Source organism: Heterodontus francisci, chromosome 13 (genome assembly GCF_036365525.1).
Source record: "Heterodontus francisci isolate sHetFra1 chromosome 13, sHetFra1.hap1, whole genome shotgun sequence".
Taxonomy (NCBI): Eukaryota; Metazoa; Chordata; class Chondrichthyes; order Heterodontiformes; family Heterodontidae; genus Heterodontus; species Heterodontus francisci.
The window spans coordinates 35,514,116-35,533,316 of record NC_090383.1 but is presented as its reverse complement, the minus strand read 5'-3'; the positions used below and the strand labels follow the sequence as shown (position 1 = coordinate 35,533,316).

General features: G+C 43.8%; 1 protein-coding gene across 3 annotated transcripts in view; it reads left to right on the top strand.

Annotated features, from left to right (window-relative positions):
* The window catches only part of LOC137376775 (zinc finger protein 271-like), a 78,716-nt gene that overhangs the window by 49,746 nt on the left and 9,769 nt on the right, over positions 1-19,201 (top strand). Inside the window, exon 1 of one of the 3 annotated variants that reach the window (XM_068045780.1) lies at positions 1,365-1,588. The exons of 1 other annotated variant lie outside the window; for it this stretch is intronic. The gene's annotated coding sequence lies outside the window, so the exon portion shown is untranslated. Of the gene's footprint in view, positions 1-1,364; positions 1,589-7,129; positions 7,225-19,201 lie in introns of those variants that run through there. One more of the 3 variants, XM_068045782.1, reaches the window with a different exon arrangement.

Sequence of the window (19,201 nt, the reverse complement as noted above, 5' to 3'; positions counted from 1 at the left end):
TCAAAATCTGCTGCCCACCTAACCTGCACCAAGTCTCACTTATTATTCTTCTGTTCACTGCTCCATTAGCTCCAGGTCCTCCAACATCTCCAATTTAAAATTCTCATCCTCGCATTCAGATCTCTTCCTGACCCCTCTGTTCCTACCTCTGTAACTCCAACAGGTCTGCAACTCTGAGCCCTTTTCCTCCAACTGTAGACTCTTCCTAATTCCCAACTTCGCTTTGCTCCACCAGTGGTGGCGATGCGTTCAACCATTCTAGGTCTAAGCTCTGGAATTCCCTCCCTAAAATCTCCAACACTCCTTGCCTTTAAAATCTTCCTTTAAAATGTACCTCTTTGCCCCAAGCTTCCAGTCACTCTCAATATTTCAATAAATAAAAGCAAAATACTTCAGATGCTGGAAATCTGAAATAAAAACAAAGTGCTGGAAATACTCAGGTCAGGCACCATCTGTGAAGAGAGAAGCAGAGTTAACGTTTCTGGTCTATGACCTTTCAACTCATAATATTTCCTTCTTTGGCTCTGTCAATTTTTGTCTGCTTATGCTTCTGTGAAGCCCTTTAGGACATGTTTTCTATATAGCTGTATGTGCATCTCATTTTTGTTGATTTGGAGCCCCTTTTGTTGTCGATTTGTGCTGGATCAGGGATAGATTTGGTGCTGCAAATTTACACTTACTGTAAAGTATAGGTTTTAGGCAGACAGTGGAGACCTTAATGCCATCAGCCAAGTTTGCACTTTAACTTGGGTCCCAGAGGTATCGAAGATAGTGTCTTACCCACTGCACCATATGGTCCTTTCAAATGGAAATTTAAGGGCACAGTATCTTGACATGGGTACAATTGCCATCTCTGGTTGGAATTATTTTTCTGGAACTTTTATCATGTCCTTCCATCTCCAATTGCCCTATCCTCCATACTCCAGATATTCTTCGCCTGACATGTCCATCTTCACTGTGCACCCCCTTCCTACCCCTGGGAAACAATTAGACTTTTCACTGATTTTTAGCTGTCAGTGAAATAGTCTTTTTTCCCCCATCTCCAATAATTTATATGCAATTATTTTTAATGTCCCACAATTTTTCTCCCTGGTTGCCTGTAGCAGTGAGTGTCCTGGAGATTAATTCCTGAGACTCCTAAGACAGTCCTGGAGGGTTGGCAACTTTCGATGCGGCATCTAAAGTGTGGAGAAAAAGTAAATATGGGGAGGTCAAAATGTGGAGAAACATGTTTGATATAAATGTAATGTAAGTGTATAATGTGTGCAAGATGGAAAGCTGTGTAGGCTCTCAGCCCCTGCAGAAATCGACAGCAGAGGGAGGAGCTAACAAAGGAACAAATCACTTCCTGGGTTAAACTAAAAAAAAAGCAGGGTTTGGCTGTCAGCAAGCACATCAGGATACAAAGCAGCCAGGAGGAAAAAACAATGTACAGATTCTGCAGGTCGTCGAGTGTAGATTTTGCATGGGAACCAGTAGCTATGGAGTACAAGTAAGAAAAGAACAAAGAAGGAAACGAATTTAAGAAAAAAAACAAGCAGGAAGATCCAGGCCTTTAAACAAAAGGAGTCGGGGCAGGAGAGATTAGGTAAGTCTAATAAAGGAGAGAGGAGCATTGGAAAGAACAAACAGATTGATGCCAAATACAAAGGGCATGAGCTTCCAGGAATGATAACAAACAATTGGGCTTTGCATTCTGTATAAAGAAAGCAGTCATTGGAGAGGGGAGGGCCCAACTGAAATATATAAAATATTAAAAATAAACCAGGAAAAGACGAGAGGGCAGTAATAGAAACTAGAAAAAAGTACATTTTAATAAGGTTTCTCGTGATTCCGTTTTCAAATTTACTTTTCACAAGTAAAGTGTTTGGAATAAGCTGCCAGATAGGGTAATCAAGGTAAAAACACTGAGGCCTTTCAAAATAGTCATGCTGTGATTGGAGAGTTAAAAGAGAGATGGACGTGTGGCTTTCAATGTTATCAACATTTCCAATTCATGAAATGGATCAGGTAGATGAATTAAATGTGGTGACCATATTATGATATGGTTAAGGTCCTAATAGAAAGGGGGGAAAGGTTAGTACAAAAACAAGAGCAACCAGATTTTTTAAAATTCGTGAACTAGCTAAGGTGAGTGAATGAGAAATTAGTGCATGGGATTTTTAAAAGAGACTGATGTTGCAGAATAAATATCTATCATTTAAAGCGAAAAGGAGACTACTTCAAGTTTCAACATGCTGTGGATAAAAGAGACTAGAAATTAAAACTGAAGGAAAGGGTATTTGTAGCCGAAAGGTAAGAGTAAAAATGAGTGAGAAAATGAGTAACAAAGTTAAGAATGAGATAAGGAAAGCAAGGTGGGAGTATGACAATAGAATCACAAAAATATTAAAGAATAGTAAAGTATTCTCTGAATATATCAGTAAAAAGAAAATTATTAAATGTGGAGGGTCTCAGAGGAGAGCATGGTGATGTAGTAGAGGATAGAGGGTGAGTGGAGGATAAGCAGAAATTGATAATTGAAATTGATTGCAACAAATACTTTATTTCAGTGTTTATGAAAGAGAAAGATGTTGGGGAGGAGCTAAATCCTGAATTGGTTAAAAGTGGGTTGAAATATATTATCAGAGGTGAAATAAAATTAGTTAAGCTAAAGGAGGGCAAAGTGACAGGACCTAACTGGGGGGATAAATCGAAAAATCACATGGGAAATGGGAGAAGAAATATTTTCCTGGAAATTATATTTCAGGGTTCTTTTGAGAGTTTGTGTAAGGATGACTGGAGAATGGCCAATGTAATAATCATTTTCAAAAAGAGAAACAGCTAACCTAAATAATTACAGCCAGTTATTTTAATGTTTGTGGCTGGGAAAATTTTAGATCCTTTAATTAAAGATGAAATTACTAAGTACCTAAATGAAGGAAAAATAATTAGAAGCAGTGAACATGGATTTCAGAACGGAAGGTCGTCTTACAAATCTGAAAGTTCTTTGAAGAGGTGACCAATGTATTAGATGGGGGAAATTGACTTTCGGCAAGCCTTTGACAAGGTACCACACAAGACTGTTGGAGAAGATTAAGGGGTAAGGAATTAGGGGAAGGTAGCAAATTGGATTAAAAATTAATCAGAAAGGAAAAGACAGAGAGGCTGAGTTCTGTTCCAGGATCACTTCTCCTCACTGTGTACGTTTGTACTTATATATACATATGGCTAGACGGAGTGGTCTTGCAAACGATAATAAAATAAGAGGCACAGTAAATAAGGGGCATGGCAGTCTGGATACAAAATTGGCTAAGGGACAGAAAAATGGAAGTCTTTTTCAGACTGGATGGAAGTGTACATAGGTGTTTGCCAGGGATCGGTGTTAGGACCACTGCTCTTTTTGATGAACGTTAATGACCTCGACCTGGGTGTACAGGGCATAATTTCAAAGTTTGTCAATGACACAAAACCCAGAAATGTAGTAAACAATGAGGAGAATAGGAACAGACTTAAGGAGGACATAGGCAGTGAAATGGCAGGCACTTGGCAGACAGAATTTATCGCAGAAAAGTGGGAACAAAGAACAGCACAGGAACAGGCCATTTGGTCCTCCAAGCTTGCGCCGATCTTGATGCCTGCCTAAACTAAAACCTTCTGCACTTCCGGGGACTGTATCCCTCTATTCCCATCCTATTCATGTATTTGTCAAGATGCCTCTTAAACGTCATTATCGTACCTGCTTCCACCACCTCTCCCGGCAGCAAGTTCCAGGCACTCACCACCCCCTGTGTAAAGAACTTGCCTCGCAAATCCTCTTCCACCCTGAGAAAAAGCTTCTGACTATCCACTCTGTCCATGCCGCTCATAACTTTGTAAACCTCTATCATGTCACCCCTCCACCTCCATCGTTCCAGTGAAAACAATCTGAGTTTATCCAACCTCTCCTCATAGCTAATGCCCTCCAGACCAGGCAACATCCTGGTAAACCTCTACTGTACCCTCTCCAAAGCCTGCACGTCCTTCTGGTAGTGTGGTGACCAGAATTGCACGCAATATTCTAAGTGTGGCCAAACTAAAGTTCTGTACAGCTGCAGCATGACTTGCCAATTTTTATACTCTATGTCCCGACCGATGAAAGCAAGCATGCCATATGCCTTCTTGACTACCTTATCCACCTGCGTTGCCACTTTCAGTGACCTGTGGACCTGTACGCCCAGATCTCTCTGCCTGTCAATACTCCGAAGAGTTCTGCCATTTACTGTATACCTCCCACCTGCATTAGATCTTCCAAAATGCATTACCTCACATTTGTCCGGATTAAACTCCATCTGCCATTTCTCCGCCCAAGTCTCCAACCGATCTATATCCTGCTGTATCCTCTGACAATCCTCATCACTATCTGCAACTCCACCAACCTTTGTGTCGTCTGCAAACTTACTAATCAGACCAGCTACATTTTCCTCCAATTCATTTATATATACTACAAAGAGCAAAGGTCCCAGCACTGATCCCTGCGGAACACCACTAGTCACATCCCTCCATTCAGAAAAGCACCCTTCCACTGCTATCCTCTGTCTTCTATGACTGAGCCAGTTCCGTATCCATCTTGCCAGCTCACCTCTGATGCCATGTGACTTCATCTTTTGTACCAGTCTGCCATGAGGGACCTTGTCAAAAGCTTTACTGAAGTCCATATAGATAACATCCACTGCCCTTCCTTCATCGATCATCTTTGTCACTTCCTCAAAAAACTCAATTAAATTAGTGAGACACGACCTCCCCTTCACAAAACCATGCTGCCTCTTGCTAATAAGTTTGTTTGTTTCCAAATGGGAGTAAATCCTGTCCCGAAGAATCCTCTCTAATAATTTCCCTACCACTGATGTAAGGCTCACCGGCCTATAATTTCCTGGATTATCCTTGCTACCCTTCTTAAACAAAGGAACAACATTGGCTATTCTCCAGTCCTCTGGGATCCCACCTGTAGCCAGTGAGGATGCAAAGATTTCTGTCAAGGCCCCAGCAATTTCTTCCCTTGCATCCCTTAGTATTCTGGGGTAGATCCCATCAGGCCCTGGGGACTTATCTACCTTAATGCTTTGCAAGACACCAAACACCTCCTCCTTTTTGATAATGAGATGACTGAGACTATCTACACTCCCTTCCCTAGGCTCATCATCCACCAAGTCCTTCTCTTTGTTGAATACTGATGCAAGGTACTCATTTAGCACCTCGCCCATTTCCTCTAGCTCCACACATAGATTCCCTTCTCTGTCTTTGAGCGGGCCAACCCTTTCCCTAGTTACCCTCTTGCTCTTTATATATGTATAAAAAGCCTTGGGATTATCCTTAATCCTGTTTGCCAATGACTTTTCATGACCCCTTTTAGCCCTCCTGACTCCTTGCTTAAGTTCCTTTCTACTGTCTTTATATTCCTCAAGGGATTCGTCTGTTCCTAGCCTTCCAGCCCTTACAAATGCTTCCTTTTTCTTTTTGACTAGGCTCACAATATCCCGCATTATCCAAGGTTCCTGAAACTTGCCAAACTTATCCTTCTTCCTCACAGGAACATGCTGGTCCTGGATTCTAATCAACTGACATTTGAAAGACTCCCACATGTCAGATGTTGATTTACCCTCAAACAGCCGCCCCCAATCTAAATTCTTCAGTTCCTGCCTAATATTGTTATAATTAGCCTTCCCCCAATTTAGCACCTTCACCCGAGGACTACTCTTATCTTTATCCACAAGTACCTTAAAACTTATGGAATTATGGTCACTGTTCCCGAAATGCTCCCCCTACTGAAACTTCGACCACCTGGCCGGGCTCATTCCCCAATACCAGATCCAGTACGGCCCCATCCCTAGTTGGACTATCTACATATTGTTTCAAGAAGCCCTCCTGGATGCTGCTTACAAATTCTGCCCCATCTAAGCCCCTAGCACGAAGTGAGTCCCAGTCAATATTTCTTCTTCTTTCTTCTTTTGGGCCTCCTTATCTCGAGAGACAATGGATACGCGCCTGGAGGTGGTCAGTGGTTTGTGAAGCAGCGCCTGGAGTGGCATTGGGGAAGCTAAAATCACCCATCACTACAACCCTGTTACTTTTACATCTTTCCAAAATCTGTCTACATATCTGCTCCTCTACCTCCCATTGGCTGTTGGGAGGCCTGTCGAAAACCCCCAACATAGTGACTGCACCCTTCCTATCCCTGAGCTCCACCCATATTGCCTCGCTGCACGACCCCTCCGAGGTGTCCTCCCGCAGTACAGCTGTAATATTCTCCTTAACAAGTAATGCAACTCCCCCACCCCTTTTACATCCCCCTCTATCCCGCCTGAAGCTTCTAAATCCTGGAACATTTAGCTGCCAATCCTGTCCTTCCCTCAACCAAGTCTCTGTAATGGCAACAACATCATAGTTCCAAGTACTAATCCAAGCTCTAAGTTCATCTGCCTTACCTGTTATACTTCTCGCATTGAAACAAATGCACTTCAGACCACCAGTCCCGCTGTGCTCCGCAACATCTCCCTGCCTGCTCTTCCTCTTAGTCTTACTGGCCTTATATCTACATTTTGGTAGGAAGAATGAGGAGAGGCAATATTATCTAAATTATACTATTTTAAAGAGCGTGCTGGAACAGAGACACTTGGGTGTATATACAAATTTTTGACGGTGGCAGAACAAGTTGAGACGGTGGTTTTTAAACAAAAAGCTTTATTGATAGAGGCATAGAGTACAAAAGCAAGGAAGTTATGTTAAATCTTGAGAAAAACCAGAAGCAAGATGGTGCACAGAAAAAAATTAAGATGATTAGGAAAGTATTCTCCAAATATCAGTAATAAAATCGTTAAATGTGAGATCGAACCTCCTGAGAGGAGAGGATAGTAGAGGATAAGCGGAATTAACTAGTGTTTCAGAAAACACTGAAAATATTTGTTAGCAGGTCAGGCAACATCCGTGAAGAGAGAAACAGCTAACATTTCAAATTGATGACCTTTCGTCAGAACAGTTCTGATGAAAGGTTATTGACCTGAAACAGTAACACTTTTTCTCTCTCCACAGATGCTGCCTAGCATGAATATTACCAGCATTTTCTCTGTATATTTCAGATTTCCAGCCTCCGCATTTGTAACAAGTATTTCACTTCAGTCTTTACAGAAGCAAGGAATATTCGAGAGAAGATGCATCCTGATTGGTTGAGTGAAATGAGATAATATAAATAAAAGGAAAGCATTAGAGGTTAGTTAAGTTAAAAGAATGGGAAATGGTGGGACCTGACAGGATATTCCCAAGAATCCTAAAGGAAATTGGATGGGAGGGGGGGGGAAGGGAAATCGTGAAGACCTGAGAACTTAGACTAAAAGTGAATGTGTGTGGGAAGACTGGAAAGTAGCCAATGTAATACTCATTTTTAAAAAGAAAAACAGATCTAACTGTTAACCTGGATAATTACAGGACAGTTTTTGTGCTAGAGAAAATTTTGGGATCATTAATTAAAGATAAAATGACTAAGTATGTAGATGAAGAGAAAATAATTATCAGCAGGCAACATGGATTTCAAAAAAGAACATAATTCTTGCCAAAACTGTGAAGAGATTGGATATGGTGATGACACGGCCTCCAATGGTGGAGCAGTGGAAAGCAGAAATGTGCAAGAGGTCAGAATTGAAGGAATCACAGTGGTTGGAAGTGGATAGCAGTGTCCCGTGGGTCTGTTCTTAGGCTGCTTCTTTTCACTGTGTACATCAAAGATTTGGACACAGGGCTAGAGAAAGCATAGGAACAGGAGTAGGCCATTTAGACCATCAAGGCTGTTCCGCCATTCAATGAGATCATGACAATGTACCCACTTTTGCCCCATATCGCTTAATACATTTGGTTAACAAAAATCTATCAATGTCAGTTTTAAAATTAACAATTGATCTAGCATCAATTACCATTTGCAGGGAAAATTTTTTCCAAATTTCTAACGTTCTTTGGTGGGGAAGTGTTTCCCAATTTCACTCCTGAAAGGATAGTTATAATTTTTAAACTATTCCCCTAGTCCTAGACTACCTAACTATGGGAAATAGTTTCTTCCAATCTACCCTATCCCCCTTATTATCTTCAAGACTTTGATCAAATCACCCCTTAACCTTCTAAATTCCAAGGAATACAGCCCTTGTTTTGTTTATTCTCTCATTGTAGCTTAACCCTAGGAGTAACATAGAAACATAGAAAAATAGGAGCAGAAGTAGGCCATTCAGCCTTTCGAGCCTGCTCCGCCATTTCATACGATCATGGCTGACCATCCAAACCCAGTACCCTTTTCCCGCTTTCTCCCCATATCCCTTGATCCCTTTAGCCCTAAGAACTATATCTAACTCTTTCTTGAATATATTTAATGATTTGGCCTCAACTGCTTTCCGTGGTAGAGAATTCCACAGGTTCACCACTCTTTGGGTAAAGAAATCTCTCCTCACCTCAGTCCGAAATAGCTTACTCCTTATCCTTAGACTGTGACCCCTGGTCCTGGACTCCCCGGCCATCAGGAACATCCTTCCTGCATCTAGTCTGTCCAGTCCGGTTAGAATTTGTAGGTTTCTATGAGATACCCTCTCATTCTTCTAAACTCTAGCGAATACAAGCCTAATCAACTCAATCTCTTTTCATACGTCAATCCTGCCATCCCAGGAATCAGTCTGGTGAACCTTCGTTGCGCTCCGTCCATAGCAAGAACATCCTTCCTCAGATAAGGAGACCAAAACTACACACAATACTCAAGGTGTGGTCTCACCAAGGCCCTGTATAATTGCAGCAAGGCATCCTTGCTCCTGTACTCGAATCCTCTCGCTATGAACGCCAACATACCATTTGCCTTCTTAATTGCCTGCTGCACCTGCATGCTTACTTTCAGCAACTGGTGCACAAGGACACCCAGGTCTCGCTGCACCTGCCCCTTTCCCAATCAGATAATCTGCCCTTCTGTTTTTGCCACCAAAGTGGATAACTTCACATTTATCCACATTATACTGCATCTGCTATGTATTTGCCCACTCACTCAACCTGTCCAAATCACACTGGAGCTTCTCAGCATCCTCCTCACAGCTCACACTCCCACTCAGCTTTGTGTCGTCTGCAAACTTGGATATATTACATTTAATTCCCTCATCTATATCATTACTATATATTGTGAATAGCTGGGGTCCTAGCATTGATCCCTGCAGTACCCCACTTGTCACTGCCTGCCACTTGGAAAAAGACCGCTTTATTCCCACTCTTTGTTTCCTGTCTGACAACCAGTTCTCTATCCATGTCAGTACGTTACCCCCAATCCCATGTGCTTTCATTTTGCACGCTAGTCTCTTATGTGAGACCTTATCGAAAGCCTTCTGAAAGTCCAAATACACAATATCCACTGGTTCTACCTTATCTATTCTACTAGTTACATCCTCAAAAAATTCCAGTAGATTTGTCAAGTATGATTTCCCTTTCGTTAATCCATGTTGACTTTGTCCGATCCTGTCACTGTTTTCCAAGTGCTCTCTGCTATTACATCTTGTATAATGGACTCTAGCAATTTCCCCACTACTGATGTCAGGCTAACCAGTCTATAATTCCCTGTTTTCTCTCTACCTCCTTTTTTAAATAGTGGGATTACATTACCTACCCTCCAATCCATTGGAACTGTTTCAGAGTCTATAGAATTTTGAAAAATGACCAGCAGCGCTTCCTTAAGTACTCTGGGATGTAGATTATCAGGCCCTGGGGATTTATCAGCCTTCAATCCCGTCAATTTCACCAACACCATTTCCCTACTAATACTGATTTCATACAGTTCCTCCTTCTCACTAGACCTTATGTTCCCCAACATTTCTGGGAGGTAATTTGTGTCCTCCTTTGTGAAGACAGAACCAAAGTATGTATTTAATTGGTCTGCCATTTCTTTGTTTCCCATTATAAATTCTCCCGTTTCTGACTGTAAGGGCCCCCCCACATTTGTCTTCACTATTCACTTTCTCTTCACATATCTATAGAAGCTTTTACAGTCAGTTTTTATGTTCTCTGCAAGCTTACTCTCATACTCTATTTTACCCTTCTTAATCAATCCCTTTGTCCTCCTTTGCTGAATTCTAAACTGCTCCCAATCCTCAGGTCTGCTGCTTGTTCTGACCATTTTATATTTCTCCTCCTTGGATCTAATATTATCCCTAATTTCATTTGTAAGCCACGGTTAAGCCACCCTTCCTGTTTTATTGTTGCGCCAGACATGAAAGAACAATTGTTGTAATCCGTCCATGCGCTCTTTAAATGCTAGCCATTGCCTATCCACTGTCAACCCTTTTAAGTAACGTTTTCCAATCTATCATAGCCAACTCGCGCTTCATACCTTCATAGTTTCCTTTATTTAGATTCAGGACCCTAGTCTCGGAATCAACTCTCTCACTGTCCATCTTAATGAAGAATTATATCATGTTATGGTCGCTCCTCCCCAAGGGACCCCGCACAACAAGATTGTTAACTAATCCTTTCTCATTACACGATACCCAGTCTAGAATGGCCTGTTCTCTAGTTGGTTCCTCAATGTATTGGTCCAAAAAACCATTGCGTACGCACTCCAGAAATTCCTCCTCTACAGTCTTCTTGCTAATTTGGTTTACCCCATCTATATGTAGATTAAAGACACCCATAATTACAGTTGCACCCTTATTGCATGCGTCTCTAATTTCCTGTTTAATGCCATCCTCTACATCACCACTGCTGTTTGGGGGTCTATATACACCCCCCACCAATGTTTTCTGCCCCTTGGTGTTCCTTAGCTCCACCCATACAGATTCCATATCCGGATTCTCTGAGCTAATATCCTTCCTCACTATTGTATTGATTTCCTCTTTTACTAACAACGCTACTTCACCTCCTTTCCCTTTTTTGCCTGTCCTTCCTAAATATTGAATACCCCTGGATGTTCAGTTCCCATCCTTGGTCACCCTGCAGCCATGTCTCCGTAATCTCAACTATATCGTATCCATTTACATCTATTTGCGCGGTTAATTCGCCTACCTTATTGCAAATGTTCTGCGCATTGAGACACAATGCCTTTATACTTGTCTTTTTAGCATTCTTACTTATCTTAGCATTATTTCGCACTATGGCCCTATTTGTTTCTTGCCCTTGATTTCTATGCCTTCCACTTTTGCCTTTTTGTTTCCTGTCTTTCGTTTCTGTCCTTGTTTCCTCCTCCTCGGTCTCCCCGCTCAGGTTCCCATGCCCCTGCCATTCTAGTTTAAATCCTCCCCAGCTGCACGAGCAAATGCCCCTGTGAGGACATCGGTTCTGGTAATGCCTGGGTGTAACATTCTCGCTTGTACAGGTCCCACCTTCCCCAGAACCGGTCGCGATGTCCCAGGAATCTAAATCCCTCCCTCCTGCACCATTTCTGCAGCCACGCATTCATCTGGTCTATTCTCCTGTTCCTATACTCACTAACACGTGGCACAGGAAGTAATCCTGAGATTACTGTCTTTGAGGTCCTGCTTTTTAATTTAGCTCCTAACTCCTTAAATTCATCTTGCATGACTTCATCTCTTTTTCTACCTATGTCGTAGGTACCGAGTAGAGGTATCAAACTGGTAAATCTGTGCTGTACTCCCTCCAAGGTCAATATATCCTTCCTAAGGTGTGGTGCCCATAACTGCTCGCAGTGTTCCAGGTGTAGTCTAACCAGGGCTTTGTATAGCTGCAGCATGATTTCTACCTCCTTGTGTTCTAGTCCTCTGGGTATAACGGCCAGCATTCCGTTAGTCTTTTGGTTATTTTCTGTGTACCTGGTCCCCCGAGTCTCTTTGGACCTCCACTGTTTCTAACTTTTCACCATTTAGAAAGTATCCTGTTATATCCATTTTAGGTCCAAAGTGAATGACCTCATATTTGCATATATTGAAATCCATTTGTCCTAGTTTTGCACATTCACTTAATCTATCATATAGAACATAGAACATAGAACATACAGCACAGAACAGGCCCTTCGGCCCACAATGTTGTGCCGATCCTTTGTCCTCTGTCAAGGACAATTTAATCTATACCCCATCATTCTCCTTTATCCATATACCTATCCAAAAGCCTTTTGAAAGTCCCTAAAGTTTCTGACTCAACAACTTCCCCGGGCAAGGCATTCCATGCCTCGACCACTCTCTGGGTAAAGAACCTTCCCCTGACATCCCCCTTATATCTCCCACCCTTCACCTTAAATTTATGACCCCTTGTAACGCTTTGCTCCACCCGGGGAAAAAGTTTCTGACTGTCTACCCTATCTATTCCCCTGATCATCTTATAAACCTCTATCATGTCACCCCTCATCCTTCTCCTTTCTAATGAGAAGAGGCCTAGAATGTTCAGCCTTTCCTCGTAAGACTTATTCTCCATTCCAGGCAACATCCTGGTAAATCTCCTCTGCACCCTCTCCAAGGCTTCCACATCCTTCCTAAAATGAGGCGACCAGAACTGCACACAGTACTCCAAATGAGGCCTTACCAAGGTCCTGTACAGCTGCATCATCACCTCACGGCTCTTAAATTCAATCCCTCTGCTAATGAACGCTAACACCCCATATGCCTTCTTCACAGCCCTATCCACTTGAGTTGCAACTTTCAATGATCTATGCACATAGACCCCAAGGTCTCTCTGCTCCTCCACATGCCCAAGAACCCTACCGTTAACCCAGTATTTTGCATTCATGTTTGTCCTTCCAAAATGGACGACCTCACACTTTTCAGGGTTAAACTCCATCTGCCACTTTTCAGCCCAGCACTGCAACCTATCCAAGTCCCTTTGCAGACGACAATAGCCCTCCTCGGTATCCACAACTCCACCAACCTTTGTATCATCTGCAAATTTACTGACCCACCCTTCGACTTCCTCATCCAAGTCGTTAATAAAAATCACAAACAGGAGAGGACCCAGAACTGATCCCTGCGGCACGCCACTGGTAACTGGGCTCCAGGCTGAGTATTTACCATCTAAGACCACTCTCTGCCTTCTATCAGTTAGCCAATTCTTAATCCAACTGGCCACATTCCCCACTATCCCATGCCTCCTGACTTTCTCCATAAGTCTACCATGGGGGACCTTATCAAATGCCTTACTAAAATCCATGTACACCACATCCACTGGTTTACCCTCATCCACTTGCTTGGTCACCTGCTCAAAGAATTCAATCAGGCTTGTGAGGCAAGACCTACCCCTCACAAAACCGTGCTGACTGTCCCGAATCAAGCAGTGTCTTTCCAGATGCTCAGAAATCCTATCCCTCAGCACCTTTTCCATCAACTTGCCTACCACCGAAGTAAGACTAACTGGCCTGTAATTCCCAGGGTTGTTCCTATTCCCTTTCTTGAACAGGGGCACAACATTTGCCACCCTCCAATCACCTGGTACCACCCCCGTCAGCAGAGAAGATGAAAAGATCATTGCCAGCGGCTCTGCAATTTCATCCCTTGCTTCCCATAACATCCTTGGATATACCCCGTCAGGCCCGGGAGACTTGTCTATCTTCAAGTTATTCAAAAACCCCAACACATCTTCCCTCCTAACGAGCACTTCCTCGAGCTTACCAGTCTGTTTCACACCGTTCTCTTCAGTAATACACCCCTTCTCATTCGTAAATACCGAAGAGAAGTACTCATTCAAAACCTCACTTATCTCTTCCGGCTCAACACACAGTCTCCCGCTATTGTCCTTGACCGGACCTATGGTCCCCCTAGTCATCCTCATATTTCTGACATACGCGTAAAAGGCCTTGGGGTTTTCTTTTATCCTACCCGCCAAGCATTTTTCATGCCCTCTCTTAGCTCTCCTAATCCCTTTCTTCAGATCCTTCCTGGCCAACTTGTATCCCTCCAGAGCTATGCCTGTGCCCTTTTTCCTCAACTTTATATACGCATCCTTCTTCTTCCTAACAAGACTCTCAACCTCTCTTGTCAACCACGGTTCCCTCACATGACCATCCCTTCCCTGTCTGACAGGGACATGCTTATCAATGGCCCCTACTATCTGCTCCTTGAAAAAGTTCCACATTTCGACCGTGCCCTTCCCTGCCAGCATATGCTCCCAACTTATGCTCCTCAGTTCCTGCCTGACAGCATCATATCTACCCTTCCCCCAATTGTAAACCTTGCCCTGTTGCACATACCTATCCCTCTCCATTACCACAGTGAATGCTACAGAATTGTGATCACTATCTCCAAAGTGCTCGCCCACCAACAGCTCTATCACTTGCCCTGGTTCATTACCTAGTACCAAATCCAATATTGCCTCCCCTCTGGTCGGGCAGTCTACATACTGAGTCAGAAAAGCTTCCTGGACATACTGCACAAACACTACCCCATCCAAACTATTCGATCTAAAGAGTTGCCAATCAATATTTGGGAAGTTGAAATCCCCCATAATTACTACCCTGTGACTTCTGCTCCTTTCCAAAATCTGTTTCCCAATCTGCTCTTCCACCTCCCTGCTGCTATTGGGGGGCCTATAGAAAACTCCCATCAAGGTGACTGCTCCTTTCCTGTTCCTGACCTCAACCCACAGTGCCTCAGTCGGCAGATCCTCCTCGAAAATTCTTTCAGCAGTTGTTACACTATTTCTAACTAACAATGCCACCCCCCCACCTCTTTTACCACCATTCCTAATCTTATGAAAACATCTATAACCAGGTACCTCCAAAAACCATTCCTCCCCCTCACCTATCCACGTTTCAGTGATGGCCACAACATCGTAGTCCCAAGTGCCCATCCACGCCTTCAATTCACTCACCTTATTCCTGATGCTTCTTGCGTTGAAGTATACGCACTTTAACCCTTCTCCGTGCCCATCTGTCCTCTGTGACAGTGCTACCTTCCCCAATACCTCACTACACTCTTTGTCTTTCTGAGTGGACCCACTGGTCCCTGGATTACAAGTCCGGTTCCCATCCCCCTCCCAAACTAGTTTAAACCCTCCCGAACAGTACTAGCAAACCTCCCTCCCAGGATATTGGTGCCCCTCTGGTTCAGATGCAGCCCGTCCTGTTTGAACAGGTCCCATCTTCCCCAGAATGCAGTCCAATTATCCAAGAACTGGAAGCCCTCCCTCCTACACCATTCCTGCAGCCACGTGTTCAGCTGTGCTCTCTCCCTATTCCTAGCCTCACTATCACGTGGCGCCGGCAACAAACCAGAGATAACAACTCTGTCCGTCCGAGCTTTCAGCTTCCAGCCTAACTCCCTAAACTCACTTCTAACATCTGTGCCACCCTTCCTTCCTACGTCGTTGGTGCCAATGTGCACCACGACCTCTGGCTGCTCCCCCTCCCCTTTAAGGATCCTGAAGACGCGATCACAAACATCACGGACCCTGGCACCAGGGAGGCAACAAACCATCCGTGCGTCTCGCCTGCGCCCACAGAACCGCCTGTCCGTACTCCTCACCATCGAGTCCCCGATGACTAGTGCTCTCCCATTCTCCCTCCTTCCCTTCTGAGCCACAGTGCAGGACCCCGTGCCAGAGGCCCGGTCACTGCAGCCTGCCCCCGATAGGCCGTCCCCCCCAACAGTATCTAAAACTGTATACTTGTTGTTGAGGGGAACGACCACAGGAGATCCCTGCACTGACCTCTTCCCACCTCTAACTGTTACCCAGCTGCCTTTGATTTGTGGAGTAACGACCTCCGTGTAGCTTCTATCTATCAACCCCTCAGCTTCCCGAATGATCCTCAGTTCATCCAGCTCCAGCTCCAATTCCCTAACACGGTCTGATAGGAGCTGGAGACGGATGCACTTCCAGCAGGTGAAGTCGGCAGGGCCACCGGAGGTTTCCCTCACCTCGAACATTCTGCAGGAGGAGCAAGACACTACACTGGCTGCCATTTCTTTTATTCAATTACCCCTTAGTTAAGTACAACTATAGATATTAACAAAAACAGTAAATAGCTTACCTGTTCAGTCCTTTTTGGCTAGAGGAGGAGGGTAAAAAGGGTCTTATTATTAGGTTAGAGGAGGAGGATGGGCGGGAGACACTACATGTGTAGTGGCTCGGGTTTACTCAGCTCCGCACCTTTAAGGAAAATACCTACCCAGGAGTCCTCGCTGCCGACCAGCTTCCGGTTCCTCCGGCGCCAAAAGAAACTCAAAGACAAGGAAAACAGTAAGTAAAACAGTAAGTACTTACTTTTAAAACACAGCTCCTGATGCCTTCACTCACCCACCGAAGAGTCGCTACCTTCTCCTGCTGCTCCGCCGGGAAATGAGGCCGAGTCCACGGAGCTCCGCACCTTTAAGGAAAATACCTACCCAGGAGTCCTCGCTGCCGACCAGCTTCCGGTTCCTCCGGCGCCAAAAGAAACTCAAAGACAAGGAAAACAGTAAGTAAAACAGTAAGTACTTACTTTTAAAACACAGCTCCTGATGCCTTCACTCACCCACCGAAGAGTCGCTACCTTCTCCTGCTGCTCCGCCGGGAAATGAGGCCGAGTCCACGGAGCTCCGCACCTTTAAGGAAAATACCTACCCAGGAGTCCTCGCTGCCGACCAGCTTCCGGTTCCTCCGGCGCCAAAAGAAACTCAAAGACAAGGAAAACAGTAAGTAAAACAGTAAGTACTTACTTTTAAAACACAGCTCCTGATGCCTTCACTCACCCACCGAAGAGTCGCTACCTTCTCCTGCTGCTCCGCCGGGAAATGAGGCCGAGTCCACGGAGCTCCGCACCTTTAAGGAAAATACCTACCCAGGAGTCCTCGCTGCCGACCAGCTTCCGGTTCCTCCGGCGCCAAAAGAAACTCAAAGACAAGGAAAACAGTAAGTAAAACAGTAAGTACTTACTTTTAAAACACAGCTCCTGATGCCTTCACTCACCCACCGAAGAGTCGCTACCTTCTCCTGCTGCTCCGCATCTACACTGCTTACAATGCTACCTATCTTAGTGTCATCAGCAAATGTGGATATGTGACTTTCTATCCCATCATCTAAGTCGTTAATGAATACAGTAAATTATTGAGGCACCAACACAGATCCTTGTGGAATACCACTAGTCACATCCTGCCAATGAGAGTACCTGCCCATTATCCCTACTCTCTGCCTCCAATTTCCTAATCAGGTCAATAATTTGCCTTGATTTCCATTCAGAGTAGTGTCCACATTTGCAGACGATACTAAAATGGGAGGCATAGTGACATTCTAAAAATCAAAGGAAGCTACAATGGGGTATTGCTAAGATGGTGGAAAGGACAAAAAAGTGACAAATTGAATTCATTGGTACATGGTTTTAAAAAAAATTAATTTAATTTGGGGGGGAAGGCTGAATAATGTTAAAAAAGCAGAGTTTTTTTTGAAGGTTCAGTGTTATAAGGCATTAAAAGCAGCACCTCAAGTAGATAAGGCCATAAAAAAAAACTAATGAAATCTTGGGTAGAAGGTGCATGGAGTATAACATTCAGGATGTTTGGTGAATTTGTATAAAACTGTAGTAAGATTAGGGTTGGAGTACTATGTGCACCTTTAGGCTTCACACTCTTAAGAGGGATGTTGAGACATTAGAGAGAGTAAAGCACCGTTTCAGTAGGTTACTGCCTGGTATGAAGGAATACAAATATGAAGAAAGACGTGAAAAATTGGGATAATGTTTGTTATAGCACAGGAAAGTGAGGGATAGGACAGATTGGATAGAAACAGATTATTATTCTAATGCTGAGGGGACACAGATGGAAAATTAAATGCAAGAGATTTAGGACAGAGAACAAGGGAAACTTGTTTACACAAAGGTTTTTGAGGCTGTGCAATGCATTATCAGAGTTAGTGGATAGATTGGATAGGTAGCTGAAACAAAGGGAAATAAAATAACATGGTAACTGGGCAGGGATATTGGATTAGGGCTATTGTTTATGTGGAGAATAAACAGCACGGATTGGTTGAGCTGTATGGCCTGCTTCTATGTAATTTGATGTTTCTCAATCCCCTCTAGCTAGTTCTGAAGCTGCTGAGGTCTCACGGCTAGATGACAATAAATGGTGGAATTTGCATTGAGTTTGGAACCTCTCAAGGATGTTCATGATCAGACCCCTCACCTTTAACCAGTTGCAGCCATGAGGGTCTCAGCAGGAACCTAGTACCACTCTCCAAAGCAGCATTCCACAAACTTTGGCCCAGCTCAAACAATTTTCGATATGCAGCCAGCTATCGTGCTGAATTAGGAATTTCAGGACTATGTTTGCATTCAAAGTTGAAGCCTCCACATACAATAATCGTTTGTCTAATGAGGTCTGTTCACGTCTGTCTGCAGATGCAGATGTGCAAATACCTGTAGGTGGGCAGTGAGCCCTCATGCAGCCTGGCCTGCCTGGGTTTCCTTTTAGTAATCTTCCCTTACTCCCAAACACCGGAGGTAGCAGGATTCTTATAGAGAAACACATTGTTGCTGCAACAAGAGCTTCTTCTGCCCTGTTCTCCCTCCCGACCCTTGGGAAATTTGAGTCATTTGCAAATGGGGTAAAGGCCTGGTGTTGCAAATCCTCACTTTTTCTAGCCTATAACCGGTATATGGGGCATTAAGTACAGAAAACTCAGCCCAAGTATGTTTGTGAGAACAGGATCAATCTCAGCAGTGATATTCCACAGTTTAAGTAACTTTCGGATACTAACGTCAAGGCTCACCATGGAGAATGGGCCACTTGGGAAATGTAATAAGGTAACCGGGTAACTCCAGCAACGAGTCAACATCTTCAATGAGGACAGGAGAAAACTAGTGAGAAAGAAAGCTACACAAAAAAAAATGCTATCTTGCATGAGCAACACATTAAGCTGTGGTCTACAGGGGCAGTGGTTCTTGCTCATGGGGGTGTTCCTAATCGCAGTGCTTCATTGTAAACAGAATCCCTTACTCTTCACCCCAGTGAGAGACTGGGAATAGTTAGAATGAGAGGGGTTCCTGGGAAGTCTTCCTTGTGACTCTCTGATTAATTAAACCATTTGCTGATTTATCAGGCAATCTGTATGGGTTTCAGTTCCCTTGCTCCTTACAATGGTTCTTGGACCCCAGAATTACAAGAACAAAATACCCGTGACAAAACGGATTTCAGCTCAACCTAAGTGTGTTCGTTTATTGGACCAACAAAACCACAGTACAAACCCCTCTATGATTTGACTGAAACTTACAATCACCCACAGGCCTGGTGGTTTCCGATGTTGATTGTAGGCCTGGATCTGGACTCGA